Source organism: Pinus tabuliformis, chromosome 8 (assembly GCF_031772625.1).
Source record: "Pinus tabuliformis cultivar Carrire ecotype Pingquan chromosome 8, CPIR1, whole genome shotgun sequence".
Lineage (NCBI taxonomy): Eukaryota > Viridiplantae > Streptophyta > Pinopsida > Pinales > Pinaceae > Pinus > Pinus tabuliformis.
Window position 1 is genome coordinate 544,650,686 of NC_142294.1, and position 26,697 is coordinate 544,677,382.

A 26,697-nucleotide genomic window follows, 5' to 3' on the forward strand; every position below is an offset into this window, starting at 1 on the left:
TAGGTGGGGTGGGAGGATGTAACACTTCATAAGATGGGTGCACGCCTTCTCCCACCTCGCACTGTAGAGCTAGATCTCCTTGATGAGAAGAGGATGGATAGTCACTTGTGACAAAAAAAAAATTCATATTAGTTTTGGAAGCTCTAACATTGAGGTATGCTAGGAGGGGTTTGAATGATTCTAAGATATGCAGATTCTTAGATATGTGAAGAAGATACTAAGATATTTCATTGAGAAATTTCCAATAAATTTCATCTTCGGGAATTTAAAATGCAATATTACAAAAGTGTTTGTGAAATTGCTCAACGGATTAATCATGTGATTTTTGTAATTCCATTTTTTTTTATTGAGTTCTTTACAGGCATAATGATGGAAAGCATGATCCAAATATCCAACCAACGTATTAAGAGAGTAAATGGATGTTGTGGGAAGTGTTATACACCATTGTAGTGGATTCCCTCGAAGTGTCAATGCAAACAATGAGTAGGAAACATAATATCCATGGATTTCATTCCTTACATAGATGGCTACGAAGGTAGCTATGTGTTTGAGACAAGCTACACCACGTTCACCTTCATATGGGTTATGTGACAAGTCATTTTAGAGGTCCTCTGACACTCCAAAATCATCTCCATGTGAAAAACATGTCAGAGACTTGATTGTAATGCAAGTCATGAAAGATGTACAGAGAGTCAAAACAGACTTTGAGGACTCAGCTTGTCATTGGTCCCTTCTTCTAGTGCCAGAAATGTTGATGGCATTGGACCCACCAACATGTTAGGGGATCTCCATAATAAGAATTCCCAACTAGAACTCAGACTATTTGGAGTAGGAGTCTGAGCAATGGGTAGTATGGTAATCCCTTGACAATATGGTAGCGTGTAGAGGTAAGCAAGATATCTTTGTTAGAAGAAAGTGTGTGACCTTGCGGCAATTCAATAGAGATGCATGGGGAGGTTCTAACACATGAAGGGGAAAAGGAAGTGTATCCCTTAGAATCCTATAATAGTACGCAACATGAAAGCAACACACGAGTGGAATGACATCACAGGTTGGAAGCTGAATAGTCCACAATCGAGGGTGACAGATTAAACCAACAAAACAATTCCAAAAAGATTCATACAATCACATACAAAGTATTTCATACATTATTGCGTCAGTTAAATAACATAAATTGTGAAAGCAACAAGAATAGTCCAACGACAATAAAAACATATGCATGAAAACGTGTTGGCTTTTTTATATTAAATAAAGTGAAATTTCCATCCATAAACACAACCATGACAACCACTAGCCCCAATAATGGAATGTTACATTCATCACTGACTGCTCCTTCAAAGAGATGTGCTCACTCCGCACTACGGAGAAGCCAAGGCTTTTCAAAATACTCTCCAAGCCCTCTTTAAATAATGCCTAGCAAAAGCTTGTCTCCCAAAATCTAGTTCTATGAGTTATGAGGTTCTATATATAGCAAAGGGTGGGGTGACCCTTGACATTCCCCTTTATGACTCTTGGACTACCCTCATGACTCTTCAAATTCATTACATAGAACTCTTTACATTACATGTGATTGTTTGTATTCCATTAATGACACTCGGAATTTACATTTGATTACAACAGATATAGCTCATAGTAGTGAGGTGGCTGAGACAACTCATAACATAACTCGATATGACACTATTGACATGTACTGGCTAAATGTGGTTTCCATGTCAATTTGTTGCACTTCTAAGTGATGGATGTGTCCTTGGATGTACATTTTCTTCACCTCCGCATAGATTGGTGTTGCGGTGTCTTCAATGGTCTTGATATTTGCAAGATGGTTCTATGCATGTGTTTCTTTTTCTTGTTGCTTAATCTGCTTCGTTTGTTCGTCCAGGTGCAAGTACGTCTTCTAGCATGTGCACTCCTTCTTCATCGTATTCGTTGTCTCACCATGATTCATCAGTGTACCTATTCCTACAATTCACTCATGATGGGATGACATCAAATCCAAAACCTCCTAGTCTAGCATGATGCATTTCTCTCGTGGTCTGTGTGATGGGGAGGGAGAAAAATAATTGAGAAAGTACGGAGCGTAGCTCAAGCCAGAATGAGGCATTCCTGTAGGACATCCTGCACTACCGAGAAAAATTGTGGAGTGATCACCAAGAGGTGGAATTGTGCAGTGAAAGTCCCTAGTGTTAGCTGCAAGATGGGACCTTGAGAGGGACAACTTATGCATAATTTCTAGAGGGATGAAAGAGCATGGATGCAGGGGGGATATTGGGTAGTTCTACGCAGTTTCTAGAGGGATGACAGAGCAAGGCTGCTGGTAATTTATGTGCAGTTTGTAGAGGGAGGACATAGAAAGGCTGTAGAGGGAGTGTTGGTCAGTTGTGCATAGTTTCTAGGAATAAGACAAGGCAGGGTGTAGGGGAACTACTACGTAGTTTTCAAGGGGAAGAAAAACCCATCCACTTAGGAAACCAACTGGGAATTCTATGTAGTTTCCTGGAGTAGTGTAGAGAAAGCCAGCAGGGGACCTGCCAGACAAGACTGCACAATTTTAAGAGAGAGTGTATAGTAAGGCAGAAGACGCCTTGTTAATGATGACTACACAGTTTCTGAAGGCAGTGTTGGGAAAGCAGCAGGGGAATCAGTTGGGTATGTCTGCGAAATTTTGGAGAGTAGTGTAGCCCTAAGTCTTAGTGCAGTGTAGGTTTCTGGCAGCCTAGAGGGAGGCTTGATAACCGATCTTGTAGGAAGCACAGTTTGGATCAGGCTTGGAGGTGACTTCTCCATAGTTTTGGGAGGAAAGTAGGCTACTCACTTCCAGGATTTCACATGGCAGATAACCTGGAGAAAAACCTCAAGAAATGCATAGTTTTGAGCAGTTGAGCAGGGTCATTGCAGCTTAGTTGAGTTCTGACTAAATGAGGTTGTCTAGTCGAGCTGATTTTCAGGAAAATGGTTGTGTCGAAATCAAGTGAATTTGTGCAGAATAACAATGTGATCATTCACTTAGCATATTTTGACAACAAGACAACACAGACTAACAAGACAAAACATGTGCTCAGTGAGACTATCTTAAAGCTAAAACCGACAAGTGTGACACTTGAGATAGACCTTCGAATGACCGTGACAAGACTTATGTGACTGTGCTTGAAACTATGTGTGTGAGTGTGACTGATGTTCATATAGTAAAGACAACTCATGCACACCAATACAAAGCTTCAAAATTACCAGAACCAGATCACAAGCATGGCATAGCAATCAACATGTCAAAAGATGATAGTTGGTCCAACAAGAGAAAAGGAAGCAAGACATGTAGAGGAAACACATGGAATGACTTTTAGTTTTTGCAAACATGCATGTTATTGAAGAAAAAATGATATGATGCTTATCAACAGTACTTCAAGCTACACTAAGAGATGTACTTCAAAAATATGAACTTTACTTACCATACTTACCCTCCAGATGGTTATGCATCTGTTAGAGTTTGCATGTGGTCCTGATCTTTTATCATAACTCATTTTCTTGGTCTTTCTCCTCAACTCCTTGAGAGTCATCTAGCATGTCATCTTTCCTTGTGGTCACTAAGAGATAGATTTGCACAGTTTTAGTGGGCAGTGACTGCTGCTGGGATGAGGCCTGAGGAGGCACATCTATGCAATTTTTTAATGCAATGAATACTAGATACCTAGGACAACGCTGAGCAGTTTTGAGATGCAAGACATTGCTATGGGATGGGGTCCGGGGAGGTTACCTTTGCACAGTTTTTGAGTGCAAGACAGACTAGGCAGCTGAGGGACAATACTGGGTAGTTTCTGAAGACAGTGGGTTCCAACTAAGGCAAGGAAATTGGGGGAAACCACTATGTAATTTTGGATGCCAAAGGAGGCGGCGTGTTCACACATTATGTAGTTCTAGCAGGCACTGGAAAAATCAGTTCCAGAGAGCTGGATGAGGCTAGGTTGCTCGAGAAACTGGATAAATGTGAGATCGGTGAAATTAATGTAAATAGTGATAGAAATTGACTGTGATCACACACACACAATTATTGATACAATATAGACCATCCATAACATACAAAACATACTCTACTTGATGCAACAACCATCATGACAATAGTGTGTGAAGTGAGTGTGAAGCATGTCTATGTGATGAGAACAACCCATACGCACAATGATTTCCACTTGAAGCAAAACAAAATTCACTTTCCATGTAAAACAGTAACCCCAATGCCAAAAGATGACACATGCTATGTAAATATGAGAACATGAACAACTCTTAAGATCAAGGAGATGGCTTGAGATCATCAACTTACCAATAAGTGACTAAGGAATGATCGACCATAGGATCCATGGTAGGCTTCGAAAATTGCATGTAAGCCAAAATTTGGGAGGGTGGTTGTAGCCACTACAACAAAGTGTCACGTCCAAGAGAAACTTACTGCCAAAAATGATCTTTTATTCCCCATTTCCCAATTTTCCACCATTTCTTGTAAGTAACACTTTATTTTTTTACAATATTGAGGATGATAACATGTGCTTGACCTGTAATCTCATCCTTTGGATGAGTCATTCCATGTATGTTTAACGAACCCTAGGAAGGAGTGGTTCAATCTCATCATGCTCAACGATTGCTACGTTGTTTATGTTTTTATGAGTCTAGCGAAGGGGTAACTCGACTTCTTTTTCATATTTAGTGATTTTGAAAAAGAGGAAAACGGAAAAGTCTAAGAGATTCATTTTTTTAAATTCTTCCCTTGGATTTGAAAAGGCATAAAAAAATACCGAGGATAACATTTTAGTCATGATTTACAAGTATTCCTTTTTCATAAATAGTCAATGTAGTTTGGAAATGGGTTAAACTAATACTGGGAAGACATTCTTTCATTCACTTTAACAAGTGCAAAAGATACAACTATAATTGAAAATATTTTCATGTTTTGGGAGTCTGAAAAGAGCTTAAAGAGGACTCCAGGGGATTCCCTCTTCATAAGTTTTAGCAAGCCTGAAAAAGTGATAAAAGTATGCTCAATAAATTATTCTCATGTATTTACAAGCACAAGAAGGAACAAAGACTAAGCTCAGAATCGGTTTCACTTTTACATAAGCTTGAAACAAAGAAAAAAATATACTTGAGAGTGGTTTCATTTTTACACAAGCTTGAAACAGAGAAAAATTATTCTTGGGATAAGTAGATTACCCCCAACATAACAACAAAGTCATGCCCCCTAGATTTATTTCATCAACAAACTCTTCTTATGGACCTAGATATACTATTTGTTACTAATAAGTGAATAAAATGAAGGTTCATTTACGAGATCAGTTGAAAGACTCAACTCAACATTTACGATATCTAGTCAAATACTTGAATCAATTAGAGGGGGTTTTGTTTCATTTTTTAACAAGCTTGACAGAGGAAAAGAACCATGCTCAAAGGTTTGTTTCATTTTTATGAAAGCTTGAAACATAGAAGAAACTATGCTCGTGTTAACCTGTTTCATTTTTTAATGAGCTTGAGATAGTTAGAGAACTATGCTCATAACAATATTTACCTTCATCATGGCTCCCAAGAGTCCAAGGCTCTGAATGGAATACATATCAAGGGCTTGATCATAACTTCCAAGAGGTTTTGATCAGATGGAATAAAAATGCTCTAGAAGGAATACATATCAAGGGATCTAATAGGGGTAGGAATATTAGGGTAAATAATTAAATTACCATATCACCTATTGGATCTACTTTAAAATAAGTCAAGGAAGCGGTGAGAGGCCCTTTTTCATTGGTAGGGACAGACATGGAATAATTTTATAGTGTGTGATTTCTCAGAAGGTGTACCAAAAATAGTTCGCTTAAGCCAATAGGTGACACGTGGTGCTAACAAAAAATTATGGTTTCTTACGCTTCATATCTATAATAAAACTTTGAAAAACCTGTAACAAAACAACATATATGATCGAAAACAACAAAACACAAAATATATATCCAATGAAAGAACCCAAATGGAAAGAATTTTAAAATGAATAAATTTTTTATTGATAACACTTAACAAAGGAGATCTATAAAAAGTTTCTACAAATCCCCCTTCGTGGGATGGGTCCTTTGATGTCCTTGATGCTTCAATAATCTATTCTCTCTCTCAATGTGTGAAAAACCCAAAACAATGTGGAGAAATCAAATGGGATCTCAAATGAAAAGAGACAATAATGGTGACAATGATAATGATCATGGTGAAGAATGAATGGAAAACCCTCCTATTTATAACAAAGTACTGAGTTAATCTTGAAAATGTAGAATAATAAAACAATTTTGACAAAATCAATATCTAACCGTTGGGAATAATTTATTAAAATTTTTGGAGAGGGAAAATATATTCAAAATGGTCAAATATGTCCATCCAATATGTCCATAAACTAAGGGCTTCTGAGTCCCTAAAAGTGTTGTTTCATTCCCTAAAGGAACAAGGTCAGCTGATTACATCATCTCCCAGAAGTTCTCCATGGAAAACTGCTCAGAACTGGTCAAAACTAGACCATACAGACTGCTCAGTGCTAAGGGTGCGATGCATCTCACCTGCTCAATGCAAAAAGTGCGATGCCCTTCTGTAGGGTGCGATGGTCGAGAGTAGAAAAATGGCAGAGACAGTTTGCAAGGTGGATGATCATGGAATCTTCCAGAAACTTCTCCTGTGACACTTGCCTCTCTGAATTCGACAGGGATGAGTAAGAGATCATGAATCTCCAAGTGGAACCAAGAAAATCAGAGGGAGGACACTAATCAAAATACCAGAAGCTGACTCACCCCCCTGCAAACATCTATATATGGATCTCTCATTCCAGAGATCCAGAGGCTGGAATCTTGTATTTTGTAAGGAAGTGTTGTTGGTTTCTTGTTGGAATATCATAGTGTTGGGTGATCTAAGCTTTTCATGAGGTGAAGAAGGGCTTTCATGCTGGGAGGATGACGCTGGGTCAGATCAATGGGTTGTAATCCTCTCTTCTACTCTTTCTATTAATAAAACTATTCAAGTTTTCCTCCACATTCTTGTATGTTTGATGATATATGCATTTGTGTGGTCAATATATATCTGGTCCTATATTGTTTATGACTGTAGATCTCTGTTCTTCGATAGTGTTATGCTGCTTTGACTTTACAGGTGCTCTTTGAAGCAGGGTAAGCAAGGAAGGAGCGGCAAAGATCTATCAGAAGGGAGAGGAAACAAGCAAAGGACCAAGCGCAAGACTGAGGTTGGTATTCTTTGCTCCCCTCTCATCTACTTCTCATAAAGGAAAACGAAAGTAGTTTTAGTTTGTTTGTTTCTAAGATAGCTACCCGTCTTAGTGGGACTAGCAGCTCTGAGTGGACACTAGATTTCCCAATAACACTCATAACAAAAATTGACACGTGACATAACCAATTCGTAGGTAAAGTGGTATCACAATAAATATTTCTCAAATGAAGAAATTTGATTTTAATAGGTGGCAAAGTGAGACCTCATGGAAAAAATGGTTTCCTAGTGAAGTTTTAGATCATCAAAAACAAAGGGAGACCCATTATAGAACTCGGTGATAGATTTCCAAAGGTGATGGCAGTTCATTAAATAGAGTTATGGTTTCGTCACAATGGGCAATGGAAAATTAAGGTTTTCCCTATAAAAGGGCTTATTGTCCCCAAATCCAATTCATTTGCATAATGAGTTGTTGGAGAATTTGGAGAGGAGGAGAAGGCCCTAAATCTTGTGGAGATTGTAGCAGATAAACTAACCATCGAAATTTGGATCTGTGACTTTCAAGTAGGTGGCCTTAGTTTTGTAAAATGGCCTTAATGATTCTTGGAAGAGTAGTTCCTAGTGAAGAATAAGGAGAAGAAAGGGATACATGAATGAACTACTAGAGAATTTGTAGGATCATCCCCGCCCACTAAATCAAACATGGGAACTAGGTTGGAAATGAGACATCACATAGAGTAGAAAGTTTCAATGTATGATATGAATTATATACGATATGTGATGTGTATATGGCTCATCGAAAAGGTCGGTAGGACAAAATTTCCAAGGAATGAGAGGATAATTGACCATACCAAGATTGTTTGGTTCTAGGCCAAGACCTATGTTAATCAAGTGAGAAGGTGGCTAAGGGAGCTAGCATGAAGCCCCCAAGCATGGGATACTACCCCTGAGCATATGTGATGGATGGGATGGATCAAGTATGAAGAGGTGGGAATGATGCCCCCTAGTTTTCTATGGTTAGATGAAGCATGCTATGGGCATACCAGATGTATGTTGATTAGTGGAATCTTAACACATTTTGATGATGTGGTTCCCCATTTGTTTATGTTATGGATGTCTTCCTATGGGAAGAGTGGATAAATATAGTTAGAGAAAGGAAATGGTGGATTACAAATCTCGTTTGACAGTACATATATGAATCAAATGGACTGAATTTTGGGTTCGCATACATGGTGTCACTATACCAAATAGTGGCTTCGAATATAATGAATTTATGCTCACCTACATGACATGATGGTTTCAAAACAACCATGTCTAAGGGACTCGGTTGTCAATGTAAGATGGAGGAATGATTAAGAGGATCATCCCCATGGTGATCTGGAGTGATATGGGACTCTATAATTTCTCCATCATGGGGAAGAGGAATGACACTAGAATCAACACTACCAGATGCACTAGGAGGGTTGCGGAGAATTGATTCTCATGTACTCTCAAGTGTGGATGCCTCCTTACCCAAACATTTTGTGGCAATATAATGGCCACAAGGTGGATGTGGTTTGAATTCAAGGGTTTTAAGTAACGATTTATTCAACCGATCGACTTCACCATGGATGAATTCTTTAGACTCCACAACATACATATTGTGCGTTTGCTGCAGAAGGAAGAACACACAATGCTGCATATCATCCTAAGGATAATCAAGGGTTTCCATGGCTTCCATGATGTCTTCATCAGAATGGAGGATAGGATGACGTGAGGAAGAGAGACCACATGATGAAGAGGATATACCTAAGGCATATTTATGAGACACAAGGTTCACATGCGCGTCATCGACAAGGGGTGAAAATGACTAGTATATTTAACATCTACGGATGTTGAGACTGAATTTTTCATCAAAGAAGGTTCAAAAGAATCACAATAGGGGATGTCGAGAGAGTCCCAATATGTAAATCCCATGGATGATGATAGGTAGAGAATAGGAGCAGTACTATTTGTCATCTCGACATCAGGTGGAGGGATCACAATGGGTGGTTGAGAGGCCTCCTTCTCTGGCATATGAGTCAGACTAGAACCCAACGGTAGAGGAGAGGTGTAATCACTACGAGCGACCACTAATTCGTGAATCACCTGAAGTGTATCATTAAAATATTCAAGATGAGGGCAATGCCAAGAATAATGGGCATAATTATCACACAAAGCACAGGTTTAATTAGTGCGTAATGATTTTTCCTTCTTAGGTGACTAAGGTAAGGTGACATGGACCTCAATAATGTTAGAACAAGGGAAGGTATCAGAGAATAAATTATTGATATGAGGGAGTTCAAGACAATTATTAGCGGCATGACCAACAACATCACACAAAGCGAATGGAGGAATATGCTTTGAAGGCTTAGGAGTATTTGGAGTTGTTGGGGGTGCCTTTTCTTTGGTTCCCTTTTTATGATCTTTTACACCTTTACCAGATGATTTCAAAACATGAGTAGGTTCTTGTTGAGGTTGTTATGGAATTGAAGCAAAGGTAGGGGTAGGGACAATAGGCTGGACCGTGGTGAAAGCAATTTAAGGTTTGAGTTGATTTGGGGGAGTGTTAGCATGAGGATCAATGTGCCAGACTGGGATCCCTAAGGAAATGTTAGGTAAAGTCAACGTATCCATGATTGGTGTAGAATAAACTCCAGGGGATGGAAATAAGAATGGTATCTGACCATAAGGGTAATGACCTTGGGGAACTACTCCGAGATGGATAAGACCTGGGGGAATGGTTTCGGGAAGAAACGGATTAGAAGAGATACCAGCAGAAGGAAATGGTCCTTGAGGAGTAGTACCGAAAGGAAAATTTCATTTGGGAACAACAAGTTGCAGAGGTGTTCAAGGTTGTTTTGAAGGCATATAAGACAATTTGTGGGTGGCATGTGATGCTTGGAGCATGCAAAAAATGGATGAGCTAGGCTCAAAAGGAGTAGGTTGTGGACCATAATAGGCACAAAGCAAGGTTAAAACTTTGTAAACTCTAGGAGAGACATTGGTGAGGGGTGAGACAGTCTTATTGTCAGTCACTAATGAGATATTCGACTGAGGCAAAGTCTAATATTTGGGATCATAGTACATCAAATCATCGATGATGATGACCTTTCTATTAGGAGGGAAGCACATCTTATGGTGAACCGCGAATGAAACAGTTGAAATAACATAGGTATAACTACGACCTAAAAGGATGTTGTAATCTAAGGGGTCATCAATGACTTCAATATCAATAGAGGCAGTCTTGTCGATAATAGTGACAGTGTTATGCTATTAACCTGCAAGACGATACCAGAATACCAAATATGTGAAGAAATATACCTAGAACATAGAACAATGAGAAATAACAACAAGTATTTTATTATTCAGAAAGCAATGTTCACTTGCCCCTTCGAGGGGGTAACCTCCAATAGAGCTAAGCTCAATTACAAAATAAGACATGATGCTCCTCGAGGGGAGTCTCTATCCTTTAAATAGGATTCATACATGCAATACCATGGGGCAATACCATGGTTCTTATTAATACCATCTATCTAATACCATGTCCCATTTGCAACTAACTGTGGTCCCTTCATTAAATGTGGGTTAACTACTTACAATTATTAATATGGGCTTTATTGATTCTTTACTTAACTATAACTATGAATCGATCCTATTACATAAATAAGGGGGTTAGGGTTGGACCCTAACATGCCCTGCCCCATAAGAATAGCCTTGTCCTTAAGGTTGAAGCTACGGAAATTGCTTAAGGATAGTGGCTCGTTCCCAAGTTGCATCTTCTGGAGAGGCTTCTTTCCACTTGATGAAGACTTCCTTGATCGCGCGGCCATGCAGGTGCCATTCTCGTGTGTCAAGAACCTATTCAGGTTGGAGCCAGATTGACCCTTCTTCATCTACTTCAGGTAGACTAGTTTGAATTCTGCAATGGTTCCCAATCACTTTGTTGAGGCATGAGACATGGAAGACTGGATGGATTTTTGTAGTGGGTGGAAAAGCTAGCTTGTAAGTGACTTCTCCAATGTGCTAAAGTACTTGATACAGTCCGTAGAATTTTGGAGATAATTTCTGATAACCCTTGTCTTTGAGTGATGTTTTCTTATATGGTTGCAGCCTAAAAAATACCTAATCCCCTTCTTGAAATTGGCATTCTGAGTGATGTTGATTTTCCTGTTGCTTCATGCGGTTTTGGGCTTGATGAAAATTCTCTCCAAGGTGGGCCAACATGGTTGTGCAGTTCTATAGGAGTTGATCCACTGCTTGTACCTTCAAGCATCCCTTGATATAAGAAGTAGGGGAAGGAGGGAATTGAACATAAATTGCTTCATATGGAGTCATTTTGGTGGTGGCATGATAGTTGGTTTTATACCACCATTCGGCTAGAGGTAACCATTGTACCCAGAGATGTTGCTTTTCTGAAGTGAAACATCTAAGGTAGGTCTCCAAACATTTGTTGAATGCTTCAGTTTGACCATCAATTTGTGGATGATAGGAAGTACTGAGTTGTAGTTGGGTACCTTGTAGCCGAAAGAGTTCCTGCCAAAAATTACTGGTGAAGATCAGGTCATGATCAGACACAATGGAAGTGGGCATGCCATGCAATTTTAAGATCTGATCCATGAAATATTGAGTGACCAAAGTCAGTGTAAAAGGGTGGGGTAGGGCGCAAAAATGAGCATACTTAGAAAGTTTGTCCACAACCACCATGATGACTTACTTGTTTCCTGACTTTGGAAGACCCGTAATGAAATCCATAGAAACCTCCATCCAAATTGAGGCCAATATGGGAAATGGCTATAATGTGCCTAGGGATTTGAATATTTCTCCTTTGTGGCACTGACAGACATCGCATTTAGCTACAAAAGTAAGAATGTCCTTTATCATGCCTGTCCAAAAATATAATCGTCGAGTGCGAGAGAATGTCCTTTATCATGCCTGTCCAAAAAAATAATCATCGAGTGCGATCATACATCTTCTGAAAGCCTGAATGTCCTGCAGTGGGAGATGAGTGCAACTCCGCCAAAATGCGGCTTTTGAGGGTGGACGTTGGTGATATTACAACTCTGTCCTTGTAGCGAAGAATCTCATCCTGCCACGAGTAGCCCGCTGTGGAATTTGGATCCGCCTGAAATTTATTAATGAGTTGGGAGAGTCAGGGATGTGAAAACCATTCCTTGTGAGCCTCTTCAATCCATTCTGGAGTGGGAAGGGAAATTGCGAGTAGGGTACTTTCCTCCTCAAATTGGCGGGATAACGCATCTGATACAATATTTTCACACCCTTTCTTGTAAATTATCTCATAATCATATCCCAACATTTTGGCGAGCCATTTATTTTGTTGTGGTGAGGATAGGCATTGCTCCAAAAAATATTTAAGGCTTTGATGATCTGTGCGGATTTGGAAACGTCACCCCAATAAGTGTGGTCGTTAGGGATCTACTACATGTAAGATGGCCATCATCTCCTTCTCATAGGTAGATTGTCCTAGATTCTTCCCACTTAGTTGTTGGCTCATGAAGGCCAAGGGTTGACCTTCCTACATTAAGACCGCCCCAATACCCATACCAGAAGCATCACATTCAATCACAAAATATTTGGTGAAGTAGGGTAGTGCTAAGACTGGAGTGGAACACATGGCATGTTTGAGAGCTGTAAAGGCCTGTTGTGCTTCATCATTCCAGAGGAATGAATTTTTCTTGAGGAGTTGAGTGAGGAGCCTAGCAATGCGACCATAATTGTGGACAAATTTGCGATAGTAGCCTGTGAGACCCAAAAATCCTCTCAAGCTCTTCAAGGTCTTTGGTTGAGGGCAATCCTGTATTGCCTAGATTTTTTTGGGGTCCACCCTAACACCTTCACGCCCCACAATGTGGCCCAAATACTCAACTTCTTCCATGCCAAAAGAGCACTTGGACATCTTGACAAATAATTTATTTTTGCAGAGCAGTTGCAAGAGTAGATCTACATGCTAAAGATGTGTGGCCCAGGTGCGGCTATAGATGAGGATGTCATCAAGGAAAACAAGGAAAATTTTCTGAGATATGGTTTGAGCAGGTGGTTCATAAGGCTCTGAAAAGTGGATGGGGCATTACAAAGACTAAATGGCATGACCAGGAACTCATCATGGCCTTCATGAGTTCGGAAAGCAGTCTTTGGGATGTTGACTTCTTTCATGCGAATTTGGTGATAGCCCAAGTGAAGGTCGAGCTTAGTAAAGAATTGAGCCCCATTTAGTTCATCCAGCAAATCATCGACAACCGAGATGGGAAATGTATCTTTGACCGTCAACTTATTAAGGGCCCTGAAGTCTGGACACATACGCCATTCCCCATCTTTCTTGAGCACCATGACCACTGGTGATGAATAAGGACTAACGCTGGAACGAATGACGCCTGCTTTCAAGAGTTCCTTGATTATTTTTTCAATTTCATTATTTTGGGTGAACAGATATCTATATGGGTGCACATTTTGTGGTTGGGCCCCTGGGACCAAAGTGGTATGATCATGTTCCCCTCTCGAGGGTGGAAACTCATGAGGCTTATCAAAGACTGGAAAGTGCTTGTTCAATATCTATTGCATCTCAAGATGAATATGAAGAGAATTGGGTCGAAGGCCTAGATGGCATTAAATTGGGCTATAACTCCATTTTGGCCCTTTTTTAACAACTTTTCCATCTGATGTGAGTTGATGATAGAGGGAGCTCCCACCTGGAGTCCGCGGAGGGTATGTGTGTGGTTGTTCTGCTTAAAGCTCATATATAACTCCTGGAAATCCATTGTGATTGGGCCAAGTGTGTGAAGCCATTCATCACCTAGGACAATGCCGCACCCTCCCATGTGTATGGAAAACATGTGGGTCTTTAACTGATAACCCCCCATTTGAAGTTTGACATTTTCATAGCGGCCTTCACATTTCATTGTTCCCCCATCAGTAATTTGGACCTGGAAGTTAGAAACTGCTCAGACAAAACAATGCACTGCTTCCACGACTCTTTGATGGATAAAATAATGTGTACTGCCACTGTCAACCAAGACTACTACTGGGCGATGCTTAATAAAACCTCTGATTTTGAGAGTTTTGGGAGAAGAAATCCCTGCCAAAGCATGCAGTGAGATAACTGGTTCTTCAAGTACATTGTCTTGCTGGTTGTCCTCTTCTTCCTCCTCTGGTTCCTCGAGTTGTGGGGCTTCCTCCGACGAACTGTGATTAGTAGAATCAATTTGAAAGAATTTGGGCTCCTTGCATTTATGCCTGGGGTGACCCTTAGCGATGAAATTTGGGCGATTGGACTGGGCCGCTAACGCACATTCTACTTCACGAGCTACCCTGCAAGCATGCAGCCATGAGCTAGGGTGGTGCAGTAGGACGTGGGCTTGTATGGCTTCTTTGAGACCAATGACAAAACATTCCATGTAGAACTCATCATGTAGACCTCTAGTGTGGAAAGCTAAGTCTTCAAAGGCTATAATATATTCGTTCACTGTTCATGTCTGTCGGAGCATAGTGAGATGACCCAAAAAATTAGAGTCCTGGTCAAAGTGATCCGTAAGAGCTTTTTTGAATGTCTGCCAAGTCAAGGGCCTTCCATAGAAACATTGATGCCATTGCACCATTGCCATCTTTCATTGTCCAAGTACATGATACTCACACTAAGTTGAATCGCATCATCCAGGATGTAATTCAGTGTGAAATATTGCTTCATTTGTGCTATCCATGCGACCGGGTGAGAGCCATCAAATTTATACATGTCCAGCTTGGGTGGTCACGGATGGGATTGTTGGTGGGTTCCAAAGAGGTGAAGAGACTGGCTAGACTTGCCCTCAATGTTTTCATTGCCAATATATGCCTCCGCGCGTTCCTCCACCTTGCCCTTTGAGAGTGTTTCATTTAAGTTCTTCAGCTGCAACATGACATCTTTCAATTGTGATTCAAGGTTGTCAATCCTCTCATTGGCCATAGCTTGAGCTCTAGTTTGTACCATGCACCGATCCGATGTACTTGAAATTTGGGACCGCCCGAAATTTTTGGCACTAACAATTGAACAGTACCACCTTGCTCAGCTTGTCGACCTGATTTTTATTTTTTTTTATTTTTTTTACTCCGAACGGAGTTTTACTCCGAATGGAGTTTTACTCCTTACTTAGGAATACTGCATTAGCCGAATCCCAGAAATGTCAATACTACACAAAGTCCTGCGAAAATCATGCCTAGGTATAGGAACCCACACAATTAGTCAAATCTGAATGGCAGATCTGATTGCTGCTGCAGATCTTGATGGATCTGATAGATCTGAATGGTTGATCTAATAGATCTGAATGGTGGAACTGATTGCTGCTACTGTGACAAAACCCCACCTGTGAGATTGGATCTAGCAAAGATTATGCGTGATCCAGAGATAGAGAAGGGAACTATGGTCTTTAGGAGTGTCGGGTGCTATAGATCGCAATATACATAAGGATCTGATAATAGTACTCAGTCCAATTTTTCAAGGCACTAACCAAGGAGGATCAACCATACCCTTAGTCATACAACCCGACTACCCTATTGTACACGCGAATAATCTCTCCGAGTGTTGTTCTCGGTGTACTGTAGCAGCAAGACAACCAACGGTTTATCTATGGCGAGGTTTCAAGGGAGCTAGGGGGCTTCCGATATACCCAAAGGGTACTTGGAAAACAGTCCGTGCGCAGTTCTGTCTAATGTGCTACTACTCGAAGGGGTACCCATAGGGGTTACAAGGGAGTCCAAAAAGCGTGACCACCTCTTCTATTTCCTGCATGCATGCCTCCCCAAATCCACAAGTTTATGTGCTCAGCGATAGATCCCGTGGTTTAAAGACGCCAGAACACGTCTCTAGCCAAAAAAAAAAAAATTCTAAAAATTGGAGATCCCACCGGCCCTGGAAAGCGCTCTGATACCACTTGTTATGCTCTTAACCTACAAGATGATACCAAAATACCAAATATGCGAAGAAATATAGCCAGAACATAGAACAATGAGAAATAACAACAAGTATTTTATTATTCAGAAAGCAATGTCCACTTGCCTCTTCGAGGGGGCAACATCCAATAGAGCTGAGCTCAATTACAAAATAAGACACGATGCTCCTTGAGGGGAGTTTTTATCCTTTATATAGGATTCATACATGCAATACCACGGGGCAATACCATGGTTCTTTTTAATACCATCTATCTAATACCATGGCCCATTTGCAACTAACTGTGGTCCCTTAATTAAATGTGGGTTAACCACTTACAATTATTAATATGGGCTTTATTGACTCTTTACTTAACTATAACTATGACTCGATCCTATTACATAAATAAGGGGATTAGGGTTGGACCCTAACAGATAGGAAAGTTGTGATACAAGCCAAGGGGCTATGAGGGATGACTGTCCCAAGCACAGAGAGTGATGATGTAAGGAGACGGGTCAGGTGAACCATGTTTCTTCCAAACAATGGCAGCTATCACATAGGTGGAGGTTCCTTCATCTATGATACATTTTTTAATAGTGGCGTTTCTTATGGAGACTAGCATATGAAATGCAATGGATAAAGGTAGGGGAGGATTTTATGACTTGTCAATGTGAAAGACAATCATATGATCATATTTGGGATCCACAACACCCAAAGAAGAAATTAGACCTTTCTATTTAGATGGGAACGTCTAGAGGACTTCCAGCATTAAGATGTCAACATGAGAATACGCCAAGTTATATACTATGTTATAGGTATGGGCAGCTTTAGAAAAAGAAACATTTCGACATAATGGACTTTTTGGGATCTTGGGAATAACCTCTACCTTAGGTGAAGGGATATGTAAGGTACCATTAGATGACGACCGAGGATTAGCAGAAACTTGGGGTTGGGACTTGGTTGTTGACTTAGTGGGTGCCTTGTCATATTGGTGTGATCAATTCTGAAGGTTGACTTGCTCAGTATTGACCTCATCAAAATTCATCATAAGAATATGATAATCATGGTGACCAAATGGTGGATTTCATAGAGCTACTTGACCTTGTGTAGGTTGAGCAACAAGATATCCTTGGTGAGGAAAAGGATTGGTAAGCACAGCCGGTTGAGATGAAGCAAGAGGGGGAGGAGGAGTTATGGGATGTTGTCCTCTAGAAGAAACTGCTTAAGCTTCCCATACTTGAAACATCTGAGGTAAAAGGGGAAACTTATGAGTGTAATAGTCATATACACCGCAACAAGAACAAGATGTGCTCGTACAAAGACCCTCGTTTTTCTTAGGCTGGTTGCCTTATTGCTGGGTTGCAGAATTATGCTAGGTTCCCTTATGTGCATTGGGCAGTGGACCATGGCTACGTTGATTACCTTGAGATTGTTGGTTCCAGTTACCTTTCCCCTTGTTGCATTTCTTTGGTTTAGGTGGGATTGGGTGTGCTCTTCTGAGCATAGACTTGACATTGTGGAGGGAATTGTTGTTGTGGGAGAGGTGGATCGGGAATGGGGGCCTGGGGCACTGGTAACGGAGGGGCTCAAGTGCTAGGAGGTGCATACGTATAATAAGGTGATGGGGAAACATTGGGATAAATAGGTGGAGAAACAAGTGGCCCTAGAATTTGTTGATGCAGATGGGGATATGCATACGATGTGCTAGGACCTGGATAAGTGTTTCCATGTGGAAGATTGGGGGAGGGATAGGTGTAAGAGGAACTAGTCTCTCCCTAAGGTTGACCATAAGTCATCAGAGATGGATCATATAGTTGAAGGTTTGAAATGGTTCCAATGATACCATCAATAACATGAGATGCCCCCAGGGCATTAGCAACACAAGACTAAGGAAGATCAGGGATGATAGTATAAACATAACCTTACCGGGTGTAGATGAGATCAAATTTCAAGGCTACTTGGAGCGCAGCTTCCTCATATTGGGGGAAGTGTGAAGAGACATATTTAGTAGTGGGGGCCAGAAGTGATCTAAGGAACCAATCCATATATACGTGGTATTTGAATTCAGGAGCTCTACATATGCTCCTCCTTCTTTGACATTCCTAAACATGGTCGGATAGGTGAGTGGCAGAAGTTTAACGGAATGAAGTCAACAGTTCAGTACCAGTGGCATAATGGAGAGGTAACTGGAAATAGGCTAGAAGCGTTTTTTTGAGACTCTCAAAAGTGGAATGAGTGGCTTTGGGTTGATCGAGATACCACTTAGAAGTAGCTTCAGTAAGAGTGCATTGGAATAGATGAATATAGATGGAGCCTTCAATGATAGAATTGGATGACACCACAAATGGAATGAGTGAACATGATTCATGGGATCTTCTCTAGCATTACCTTAAAACTTTTGGATGTGTGAAGAAGTTTTAGTAGGCATAGCTGGCTAATTGGGATCATGGAGGAGAGGAATGCTAATGAGCTGGCTAAAATTAGGGAGACTCAAACTAGCCATAAAAGGAAGCAAAGGAGGAGGAGTTACCATACTGGTGGAGGTTCTGCTTGTGGGGTTACCCTGGTTGGTACCTGGGTTGCCACCTTATTTTCCTGCATCCACGTTGATGCCTCACATGGTGTAGTACAGGGTTGAGAAGACATATAATAAAATGAAGAACTGGAAGAATTACTAGAACCAAAATCAAAATGATGACTCGATGAAGGACTGGGAGGATGTACTCTAACTCAATGGGGAGGAGGAATATGTCCTAACGAAAACTAAGGGCGAAGGCATTGAATTATCCATGACAAATGCCTAGGAGGCATAATGATGTCAAGAAAATGTTGACTCTAAGGATTAAATGGTGAAATTTTTAGGAATAAAAGAGAAATAAACAACAAGAAAACACCTAGTGCATTGGTTCCAAGTGTAAACTAATTGTATTAATGAAGCTACTATAATACAAGAAAACACGTCCTATCAAAGAAAAAAGACCTCTAGCCTATAGGTGGTATAAATCCTCAAACAATCCTAAATCCCTTTAGAGTTTGGGGTTTTCCTTTCCCCCCTCCATGGGATGGGTCCTTTGATGTCCTTGATGCTTCAGTAATTGATTCTCTCTCTCAATGTGTGAAAAACCCAAAATAATTTGTAGAACTCAAATGGGAGCTCAAACAGAAAGGGATGATAATGGTGACGATGATAATGATCATGGTGAAGAATGAATGGAAAACCCTCCTATTTATAACAAAGTATTGAGTTAATATCGGAAATGGAGAATAATAAAATAATATTAACCAAGCAAGATCTAACCATTAGGAATACTTTATTATATTTTTTGGAGAAGGAAAAAATATTCAAAATGGTCAAATATCTTTATGTAGAAATAAATAACAAAAAAATGATTTATTAATTATTTCGTGAGGATTTTTAATTGTGTGAAATTGAAAGAATTATTAAATAGTGATTTAAAAAATATTCCAGTAATAGTATTAAAGAATAATAAATAAATAGTGATCTATTTAATTATTCGTAGGAGATTTAGTCAAATATGACAAGGAATAATTATCAAAGAGTGATTTAATAATTATTCCTAAAGAAAATTAAATAAATTATAATTTGTTTAATTATTCTCATGGGTTTTTCTTAGGTCCCTATACTACTGGTGTAACCCCTTATTGTTATTAGTGCAACCCCCTTATTGTATTATTGTGCCCATATAGTCCCCATGTTGTTATTATTATGCCCCATAGAAGCCCACTATTGTTATTGTTGTGCCCCTACAATATTATTGTTATGTAGGATCTGATTGTATTGGGACCCCTTAGAATCCTATATATAGAAAGGGGGTCTTGTCATTTGTATCATCCAAGAATTGTTCATGCGTGTAATGTAAAGGAGGTTTCCCCCTCTAAGAGGTTGATTTTGAAGTCGTTGATCTATATTTTCTATCTTTTTGTTAGCTGGTTTCATAACATTTGGTATCGAAGCTTTGGATTCGAGGGTTTTGCTTCTCCAAACAGGTCATCGTGGAATTTTCGATACAAATTTTTCTCTACAACATTTCAGAAGCTAAAAAAATAAACCCATTTGAGCCAAATCTTTCTAAACCTCGGGTCCAAAATTTCAGATCTTGTCTTGCTATATTTTTGGAGATATGATCTGAGGAAGTTAGGGTTTTTGCAAGCTCCAGAATTCCATCTCAAAGAGGTCATCATGGCATTTTCGCTATAATTTTTTCTACGAAGGTTCAGACTCTGAAATTAAAACCCATTTGAGCTGAAATATTGGTGAATCTTAGGCTCAAATTTCAGATTTTGTTTCAGTATATTTTTGGATATACGGTCCAAGACATTTAGGGTTTTTACAGGCTCCCGAATTACATCCCAAATAAGTGACCTTGGGAAAATCATAATAACTTTCTCTCTGAGCATCAGATTGAAATTTCGTAAGACATTATAGAAAGAGGACAGACAATACTTTTCTTTGTATTGTTTTCTGGTCTGAAGGTCGAAACAATGACATGTGGCACTTCGTACAAGCTCACTATACTGAAAAAGTATATAATCAGACCATCTTGGGAGATTGGGAATACCTCTTTCTTGGAGTATCCAATTTCGATCGGACTAGTGGAATTGGAAAGAGGACATAAAGGGATATTTTAGGTCACAATTTTGGACCTTGGAGATTCGAAATTTTAGAGATACAAAGATTCAAGATCGAGCTTCTAAAAGCAAGAAAAAGAATGACTCGAATCAAGAAAATAGAAACACCTAGTAAATAAGATTGGATGATGATTTGAAGAATGCAATGGAAGCTAAGATAAATAGTTTTATATGTGCCGTGGAAGCTAATATCGATGGTAGGGAAGCATATTTGAAGAATGGCATGGAATATTTGAAGAAATACATGGAAGGTCGGAAAAATATGCTACATGAATGGCCTCCTAATGAAGAAAAGGTAGTAGAGGAAACTCATGATGAGAAAAAAATAAATGTTAATCATGATTTCATAGAATCTAACATTGGACTGAAGACCCACCATATTTCAAAGATCAATATGAGGAAGTTTGATGGCAAGGATCCCATAACATGGATACTACAGATGGAGAAATATTTTGATCTACACGATGTGCAACTGTTACAAAAGGTACGTTTTGCATCTTTTTATTTAGAAACGAATCATTTTTTATGGTATAAAGGGATTTTTTTCTAGTAAACCACTTGTCACCTAGTCAATTTTCGCAGAGGAAATGATAGCACATTATGAGGATACAAACAAAAACATGTTTTCTAGCCAATTGATAAATCTCAAACAAAAGGTTCAATGGCAGAGCACATTGAGGACTTCCAAAAATTGACTATAAGGGTAAATGATATTCCAGAGAAGTAGAGGATCGATGTCTTCATAGGGACTAAAAAGGATAACATTCAACATCAGGTTTGTCTTTGTGAACCTGATTCATTGGAGAAGGCTTTCAGGCTGGAAAGAAAAATTGAAAGAAAAATTATGGAAACAAGAAATCCTACCACTCATAGTTATAAATATGGAAGTGTTGTTTCTTCTAGCCTTCCACAACCTACAAGTTTAACACCACAAAAATTGGAAGAAAAAGGAGAAAATGGCCTTTGTTATAGTTATGATAGAAAATATGCTAAAGGTCATAAGTGTGCTGAGAAGAAATTATTTTACATTGATTGTGAAGAGGAGGAAGAAAAGGATCAAGAAACATCAAAAGAAGAGAATATACATTAGGAACCAACCCCAGAAAAATAAGAAATGAATCCGACCATATCTTGTAATGCATTGGCATGAATTATCACTCCTCAAACTCTCAAGATAGAAAGACATATCAAGAAGAAAAAGGATAACCTCACTTTCATGTAGAATCGAATGAAACAACTGGGAGATCAACATCACAGGGAAAGAAGTTTTGATATAGGCGATTGGGTATTTTTACGAATACAACCATACAAACAAATGTCCGTCAAGCAAGCTAAGAAGGATAATAAATTATCACCAAAGTAATATGGTCCTTACAAGGTGCTACAAAAGATTAATACTATGACATACAAATTGCAGCTTCCTGCATCTTCCCAAGTGCCCCAAGTTTTCCATGTTTCATGCTTAAAGAAGGTTATAGTTGACAAAATCCCAGTTCAAACAATATTTTCGGAACTTGATGAGGAAGGAAAAATTATATTCGAACCTGACGCAGACATGGAAACAAGAGCCTGACAACTATGAAATCGATCACTTTTAGAGTATCTCATCAAGTGGAAGAACTTACCCGCTGAAGATTCCACATGGGAGGATGAGAATTTTATACAGAATCATCTAGAACTACTCAAGCATTGAGGACAACACTTTTTGAAGGAGGGGAATTTTAGGTCCCTATACTACTAGTGTAACCCCTTATTTTTAATAGTGCAACCCCTTATTGTATTATTGTGCCCATATAGTCCCCATGTTGTTATTTTTATGCCCCATAGAAGCCCACTATTATTATTGTTGTGCCCCTACATTATTATTGTTATGTAGGCTCTAATTGTATGGGAACCCCTTAGACTCGTATAATATAGAAAGGAGGTCTTGTCATTTTTATCATCCAAGAATGTTTCATGTGTGTAATGTAAAGGAGGTTTCCCCCTCGAAGAGGTTGATTTTTGAAGTCGTTGATCTATATTTTCTATATTTTTGTGAGCTCATTTCATAATAGTTTTTCTAATTTTAATCAGAAAATAATTTAATAAAAATGGCTTACTAAATTATTTTCCATGCTGAAAATGATTTTACTATGGTAAATTTAATCCTACATGGTGTATTTCAATCCACCTAGTTAGAAATGGATAACTGGTCATTTTTTGGTGATAGATGTTTGGAACTTAATTAACTTGTGGTGAGGGGGATACCATTTTCATATTAGGAACATTTAGGGAATTTGGATTGTTTTTAGTCAAATCAGGACCAACGAATGAAAGTTGGTCAATATTAACAATTTTTCCGTCATGCAAGAAGGACAACACTTGAAAGATTTTGGACACAACAACATTCATGGCATACATAGTATCTTCCAATGAGAAAATTGAAATCCAAGGGGCTTTGGAATACCATAACATCAATATAGACAATTTTTCATTCTAAGGTAATAGGTAGCTAAGGAAGGATCCCTAAAGATCCATTGGTTCTTCTGTTAAAATCGAAACAAATTTAAGTAAAGGAAACAAGCTATGGAGAACCTAAATCTTGCCTAGAAGTAGAGTATATAATGCTAATAGAAGTTCCTCATTCTATAATAGTGCAATATATGTTCATATAACAATACTTCACCATGATTTGGAAGGGCGTGTAAGAATGAAGATGAGTCTCTATTAATTGATTCCAATCAAAGACACTAGCCTCATTACTTGAAGGGGGTTCTATGAGAATGGGAGAAATGCCCCCTTGTTCGATGGGATCTGATGCGATAAGAAGAACCTAAGTGGTATTCACTTCACTCTCTAAGGGGAGAGCATGATCAACTGAATATGGATTCAAGTCGGCCACTTTCCCAACCAATGGGTGGCTGGAAAAGGACTCATGGGATTCACGCTCCGAGAGAGTGGGATTGACTGAAGATGGAATCATATCAATAACTTCATCAACTAATGGGGGATTAGGGGAAAAATTATGTTAACCAATTGGAAGTTTTTGCTCATAAACAATAAGGTTTTCCAACAATTTAAAGGTTTAAACCATATGAGATTCAAGGTGAGTTTGATGAATCACTTCACATAACCTACAGGAAAACCTAACTTTACTTTTTTTCTCTTGAACCTTATTATCACTAGTTGATGGTTTGTCATGAGCATGACCTTAAGAGGTTGAAGATAAGGGATTATATGAGCCTGTGGGTCACACTTCTAATACTTGGGAAATACCACAGAAATATCTAAGAAGGTGGTCACCATTACAAATCTTGGAAGGGAATTTAATTTTATGAGGCATGTTGGGAGGTTTTTCAACATTAGCCACATTCATAGAAATGGATGATTACTTTCCCCCTTGCTTATTTTGCTTCTTCTTCTTCTTCTTCCTTTTCTTCTTCTTCATAAATTCTTGGTTACTAAAATCAATATTTTCACTAGGAGAAGAATAAGAGAGGGAAGAAGAGATGATGGGTGAAGAATGAAAATGGTCAACTTGAGGTTGGTGTTGTTGAGGGGAGCTTACTTGTGAAGCAGTTGGAACCAAGGAAGTTGAAAACAACCATACCAGTAAATGTATCGTCGATATGGGAAGTGACAACATAGCCATGTAAGGAGGACCAATATTTCCAAAAGAAGGAAAAGGTCCAAGATTCACATTAGAGAGGTTTCCTTTACTGGAAGACTCTGGAACTATTTCCATCAGACTTAATATAAGGTCTAGTAAGGAGTAAAAAATGAGAATTCAATCAAAAGAATAATAACAAGAAAAAGGGTGACTAGGTATGAATAGATTACGAGCTTCTTGTGAATTGCAATATACCATTAAGTACATGGAGACAATCTCTTTGAATCTTATGTTTAGTGTATAAAAAACAACAAGGCATCTGATTCAGTTACCTAGGTCTAGTTTGCAATCTAATCAAGACTTCCAATATATACCAGAGCATACATGGAAGTGCATTCCATGTTAGTGTTGTCTAATGCATAACTGTAGGATGGGAACGTTCCTATATACTCATCGTACATGGAGTTCCTTCGTATATAACACAAGAAATGTGGAAGAATGATCCTATATACTTTGAAGCATGTGGAATACCGACCACCCACAAACTGTAATGTAGACAATTAATGATAACTCCTATGTTTAGAGACACTAAGACACGTCTTCTAGCCTAGACCAGCTAGATGTGTCGTTACTATGTGAAACGTCCCTTAGGCTCATTGATAAATTTTAAAGTTTATCTTGAATTAAATGAACTCTTTACATTTAATGAAGATCTAACTAAAGAATAGGAGTTTCAATTCAATAAATGCAGAAAATAAATATTCCCAACAAGATGTTCAAAGACATTTTTGCAATTTCACAAATTGAAAGCCCTATCAACAAGAGCATATTTTTTTTTTGAATTTTCAATGTAAAGAAAATTGAAACTATGACTAGACTACTGAAACAAAAGAAAACCAAATAGATTACAACTGTAATATGAAACATATTTTAAGGAATCAATAATAAATCCAAAATCAAAACAACTCTAATTGACAAGAAAAAGATAATTTCCTACCCACAAATAAATCACACTCAAATCTCACACAAGTTGTTGAATTTACAGAGACCTTGGACAGACCAGAGACTCAAGAAGACACTACAAACAAGGCAGAGTCAGAGCAAGATAGGGAAAATGCGCAATTATTTATATTTTCATGATCATTGCTGGTAACATATGGAAACCAATGTGAGTCATCACACTTAGTCAACAGATAGACGACACTGATCCACATTATCTTAAAAGTGCAAGTGCAATGGGTCAAATTCACTTAAAAGAAACAAGAAAAACCCCAGCTAAGATTTAAATTAATCTTTCCTAAGTCCAATGAGAGTCTGAAGAAGACAATTAAGGTCTACTATAGAGGTCCAAAAGGCTATGGTAAAGAAAGCCACTAAAAAACATCTTGTTCCATAGTGGAATCACGAAGTTGTTTTGTGGATAAATTCATTCCGTGGAAAGAAGTAATCTCCCTAGACCTAGTGGCTTAGCCTAGAAACAATCAAGACAAAACTACAATGTTTTTCCTTAGATATGTTTGGAATATGAAATGAAAAACTACTTGGAATCCAATGGAAGCTTTCTTCTTGTCCTTGTTAGCCCTTATTCTAACTCCAATTTATAAAAGTAGAACCTACAAATCATCCAAAATAAACAAGAGAACAAAATATGAAAGATAAAACATAAAAACAACTCTAAAGAACAATTAAAGGATTTATGTTCTACATATCCATAATCAAGACATAATGTATAGGAATAACAATGTACTTTTTTATTAATAATGGTAGGAAAAGAGAACACCCTTTTAGGCCTTGACTTTGAGAATATCTCCCAACTTTCTTGTCCTTCCTTTTCCATAATGGTAAGCCTTCAACCACACCTAAAGCACATGGATGTATTATGGACCTCTAGACACAAATGAACAACATAAAGTCATAATCAGAGTCTCCAAAAACCAACCTAGATTCTATGGTAGGAGCATCATTTATAGGGTAAATGAGGTGGTTTTAGATTTACCATACCAGGGCTCAGATCCAATTTAAAAGGAGGTAAGTTCTATGAGATAATAGATCAGACCTCATTAGTAGGAGTTGAGATCATATCCATCAATAAATGGTTAAATCCACTCTCGTAGATTCTAGAGAGATAAACTTTGAAACTATTTTTTTATTTTCTCATTTTCAGGTGTCATCACACTTTGTGTAAGATAAAATTGCGTTGATCATCACACCTGCCTTTGATGCAACCTCCAACATCGCATTTTCTGAACTAGGAAAGTGTGATGAGGACTTAAATTAAGTTTTACCGAGTTAATGTAGAAATTTC